Consider the following 5,836-nt stretch of genomic DNA (forward strand, 5'->3'; position numbering starts at 1 on the left):
TTGCCAACCTTATAGCCAACTATTGTACGAGTAATTAATAGTGTTAACTCTTGATGACATGTCATGTTTATATAGCCAGCTGCTGGCTATATGTATGTACTTAAATTGAATGTCTCGAGTTCGATCTGCCACACCACCACACTGGCTAGCAAACGCCTCCAAAGATTTGTGCAGGCGACTCGGGATAACATCGAGGCTGTCATTCAGTGTCGCAATTTTGTCTAGCGTTTTGCAGGAATGCCTCGTTATCCTAATGTTGGCATTCTGTGAACCTTTGGAGGCCTTTTTTTTAGCTCCTTTGAATAACTATCGTGTTGTACTGTTAAGTACATTTTTTAATGGCAATGACCCCTTCAGAGGTCATGCCAATATTGATTTATGGGATCGAATGTGAGGATTCACAAGGAATTTTTAACTGGTTTTATGCACGAGTTTGACTTCAACCTGTTATGTGCGCACTACGATGATGGAAGCGATAGGCATCCAATAAGAACTATTCACTCATCAACCTGTTATGCTCGAGTTCCATGCGCTAGGGCACACCTATGAGATCCATGATCGGCCATGAAGTGTGATGCAGATAGGCAGCCAACCAAATTTAATTATGGCACGCGAGAAGGCCAGCAACAATGTACACGCATGAGGGGCATATTCTCAACCTATGGTATCAGCTGGTGGATCAAAAAAATTAGTCTCAATGTGAGTATAATTTTCATACATACTGCGTTGACAACACGGAGCTAACTTACCCCATTTACTGTGTTTTGGAGCACACAACTGAGCTCAGGGTCAATGCATTTTTACTCTGAAAACTCTGTTTACTTGTCATCGAAACCGCTGCGATGCACAATCTAGTATTAAGAAATAAGTTGCAAATTAACCAACAAACATTAGAAAAAACACATGACGATTTTGAAGTATATTTTAAGAACATACAGATTGTTTTCATTTGAGATAAATACATGTTCCATTGGTTATTTCCTTTATGACCAATTATGTGTTGTAAGTTTCTCTTAACTATGAACATAAAATTCAAAATACACAAAAGATACAGTTCCTGAAAGAGATAATTTCATATTACAACCTCGAACTACCATCAAAATCTAACATGCAACCCGAACTACGAAACTTTCTAGTTTGCAACCAACAACTTTCAGAACTAAACGAGAAACAACCGTTGAATGGTTTTGGACTGTTTTTGTCAGGTCAACAGCCCAGTCAGCATCCAGTCTCCGGCCACATCACCGCCGACCCACTTAACCCTGTAATTTGAATATTTTTTGTTCCAATTTTTTTTCCGACAAAACTTGTTGAAATTTTCCTAGATTGAATATAATGGGACTGTGAACTTTTGAGTATTTTCTAAATGTTTCTGGAAACATTCATTCTTTGGCCAAATTTTGACCAAAAGTGGCTCTGGATTTGTATTTTCATTCTAACTTGTTTATCTACTTGGCAAAATTTGTGGAAACTTTCTTAGATTTAAAAGGGCAGTGTGGATTTTTTACAGTTGTTACAAAATTTTCTGGGAACTTTCCTTTTTAGCAAAATTTTGACCCAAAATGGCTCTGAATATGAATTTCGTTCGAGTTTTGCTTCTGTCCAGCAGAACTTGTTGAAACTTTCCTAGATTGAATATAAAGGTATTGTTGATTTTTTAGAATTTTTTGAAACTTTCTAGGCACTTGTATTTTTTGGCGAAATTTGGGGTTAAGTGTGTCAGGGGTGATGTGGCGGCCGACTGGACACTGACTGGGTTGTTAACCAGTCAAAAACCGGTCTAGGGTTGTTTCTTGTCTGGTTTTGAAAGTTGGAGGTTGTAAACTAGACGGTTTTCGAGTTTGGGGTTGTATGTTAGACTTTGCTAGTAGCTCGAGGTTGTAATATGGACTTCTCTCCAAGAGAAAATAAAAATGAGTTGTGCTCAATTAAAAAATAAATGTAACTCGCGACTGTCTCCAAACCATTCAAAAAAAGACAAATGGACAAAACGTCCGACTGTCTAATATCGTGTTCGGAGTTATAATACCACACCACTGTGGTATCATCTTCCTCGTCTCCCATGCCCTATTCTTCCTCGTCGGAGTCCGGAACCTTCATGGTGCCGGTGGATGTGAGATCGATGATGGATCCATCTTGGTTGGAGCCGTCGACGTCCCACCATGATACAGTTGCAGCGCCTTGGTGGCCATGCACCATACCGGGCACCGGAGGATGCGACTCTACCTCACCAACGTCCGCCGCCGTCTCCCGCGCCCGCTGCCTCGCACGATGGGCACGCTGCGACATCTTGGCGCGCCCATACATTCACCTTTGCCTTGGCGTGCCAACTAAGGAATTGCGCATCCGCTAGCGTATTCGGATGCCAGACAGACAACACCGCCTCTGGTGAGGCAGCAGCGACACAACTCACGCCGGATCCATGCGCCATATGGGCGACGCAATGGATTCCCGACAAAAGGAGTGCGAGCGCTGCCGTCGAGCGGCCTCCTCCCGGGAGCGGCGGAGCGCAAGGAGGACGATTATGTCCTCCTCGAGGCCGCGTGGGATGAGCCCGGGGGTCAATGGATCTGGAGGTCTAGGACTTGGATCTGTTGCCCGCCATGCCGGAGAGGGTAGGAGATTGTCGGATGGGAACTTGTGGGCGGAGGGAGTGGACGGGGGGAGGGGAGTGGAGTTGAATGCGGCTATGGTTTCGGTCGGAGTGTCGATAGTGTTCTTTTAATATGGGGTCGAGTGGGCCAGATCCGACGTGGCGCCGTGTCTAGGCGTTCCCATATTAGCCCCAAATTTGGGCTGCATATGAGGAGTGTCAGTCAGTCTGGGTGTTTACACTGACCTGACAGCACTCCGGGCGCTTGGGCAGGTATAGGGGGTCCGGTTGTAGCTGCTCTAATCCCTTATAAAGGAACGGTTAAGATAACGATTGTATGTTAGCTTATTTAGAACTTTCCTCTAAACCCTAACCCTTGCCTGTCAGTTATTATAAATATTACTCCATGTGCAAAGAAATATAAAATCATTTAGATCAAATTACAGGAGTCCAACAAAATTAGAGTTTTTATAGTAAATGATATATTAAATTCAAAGCACCGACATCACAACATCACATTGGCGCATCAGTTGCTGGTGCTTCAAGTATAATATGCGGTAAATAGCCGACATCTACTGATATTACACCGAGAACATTATTTGTACTGTATTTTATACTTACACCTAATAAGTCAAAGGATATTACTGTGCAGAGTAAATCCAAGGATAGATCACCTTATCCTGTGACATGTGCATTTAAAAATAATTTCTACAATGTGATCTATTACACCCTCCGCAAAAAATAATGTTATCTACTCCCTCCGTTCTAAAATAAGTGTCTTAACTTTAGTACTATTTTATAATAAATCTAGTATAAAGTTGAAACACTTATTTTGGGACGGAGGAAGTGTTACTCAAAAAATTCAGTGGACATGGACGAATAGTGAAGCAATTACCTTGTAAGCATCCAGTAAGCACTCCTCGGTTACCAACCCGTTATCTTTTTTTGGTGAATACGCTTAGCAGCATAACATTTCATTGATAGGTAGGAAAGAGAGAGTTTTCGTACAGGTGGCATCCTCATAGACGTACACGATCAGGCGTCTGGAAGGTTGCAGCAACGCGCAGGGGAAGGAGGATGCTCAGCCTCGTTATAAAAGATCAGGTTACATGCATGATGAAAGCTAAATCCTTGGCACCCGCCTTGGCCCAGAGGCGAGCATCTTCCTTGATGGTTAGGACAATATCTTCGGTGGAAGGTTGGAGGCCCTCGAAGATGGCCGCTTTGCCATGCTTTCGGATGGCCCAGGCAATCAGTGCGACGATGGAGTTGAGTCCTTTACGCAGGCAACCCGGGGAGGTTTCATCTGCTAGAGACCACTAGGCGAAGAAGGTAGACCCATGAAAAAGAGCATGGTAGCAAGACATGGCCGAGTAGGTGCCGTTCGCCGTCCACCTCCAGGAGATGCGATCAGGCGTGCCGTTCCCCAACCCGTTATGCACGAGTTTCATGCTCCCACGCCTATGAGATCCATGACCATTAATTGTGATGGAGACTTGGAGAAGCAGGTAGCTGAATGGGACCCGGGACGACCTGCAACAACGCGCATGCATGCATGCACGTATGAGGGGATCAAAGCTCCACGAGAACCTTGCCCTGGCCGTAATCTTGGGCGTACTCACCAGCACCGAGAGCATCCATCTATGCGTTGTCTGGGAATGGATCGAGCCACTTCCAGCTAGCATTGACGGCGTGAGGGTTCCACCACGTGCTAAGTTCAACGTCCGATGAAATCGGTGCATCTACTCACTGACTAGCTGCTACTTGTACTACTAGTAACATTTAAGTTACTTCGGAAGAAATCCGGTGATCTACTCAGTGACAGATGCGCGTACTACAGCCTGCGCGGCAGCACACCAACGCGCTCAGGAAACAGCGCAGGTTCACTGAATATTGATGGCTCCACGAGTTTCATGTCAACCTGTCATGTGCGTAGTACAACGACGAAAGCGATAGGCTTCCAATAAGCACTGTTGCTCATCAACTTGTTATATATAATCGAGTTCCACGCGCGCACCGCTATGAGATCCATGACCATCAATTAGGATGCAGATGGGCAGGGCATATACTCGATCTATATGGTACCGAGTGGCAGATCAATTTGTCGCACAAAAAAAAATGGCAGATCAATAATTTTAGTATCAATATAGAGTCTAAATTTTCATAAATACTTCGTTCAAGAAAACATAATGCTAATTTAACCGGTATTTGTCAAGTTCTAGAGCACAAAATTGCGCCCCCAGTGAATGCATCTTATTCTTAAAACTTATTTTCCTACTACTCCCTCTGTTCCTAAATATAAGACTTTCTAAATATTTCAATACAGACTACATACAGAGCAAAATGAGCGAACCTACACTCTAAAATGCATCTATATACAACCGTATGTAGTCCGTATTGAATCTGTAAAAGGTCTTATATTTAAAAACGGAGGGAGTACTAGTTATCTAGTGGTTGTTTGATGGTCCAAAAACATCAAAGTAATTTTTATTATCTGACATACTTTGTACTTCCAGTAATTTTTTATAATATATCTAGGGTATTTCGAAGAAAAGAAACCGCAAATGCAGAAGCTAATAATTAAGAAAATTAGCAAATTGACTTGGAAACATTAGAAAAACACAAAATACATGTAGATCGATTTTGTAGTTATCCATATGAGCCTAAATACATATTCCTTTGGTTAGTTTCCTTATGAGCAGTTATGTGTTGTAACTTTCCAAAAAAGCAAAACATACAGCTAGAGAGAGTAAAGAGTTACGCAATTCTTCAAAAGTAGTTGTAAATCTTGTGATTGTCTCTAAACCATGGGAAATAAATGCAAATCGACAAGACAACGGACCGTGTAGTATCGTATTTGGAGCTACAACTTCGCACTTCAGATGTATCGTCTATTATTTGGCTAAAACTAATAACAGTCACATATTTGGTGTAGGCCAAATATCTTCAGCTAAGCTTTTTCATTTGTACAAATCTTATCCTATAATATAATATAATTTCTTGATTTCCTAATACATACAAGCTTGTAATTCATGTTAGTGGAAAATGATCCAGAAGAATTAGCCCACCAAAGATGAGGCATGCATGATACGATATCAACCCATTCAACAGCCCTCGCAAAAAAAAAAAACCCATTCAACAGGACGTGTTAGCTCTCTTTGAAACTTTAAATTACATTGTGCTCAGATGGTTAGGTTCCTTGTGATGGAACCAACTCACTATGGTTCAAATCCTATACATGGC

The sequence above is a fragment of the Aegilops tauschii genome, chromosome 1, assembly GCF_002575655.3.
Source record: "Aegilops tauschii subsp. strangulata cultivar AL8/78 chromosome 1, Aet v6.0, whole genome shotgun sequence".
Classification (NCBI taxonomy): Eukaryota; Viridiplantae; Streptophyta; class Magnoliopsida; order Poales; family Poaceae; genus Aegilops; species Aegilops tauschii.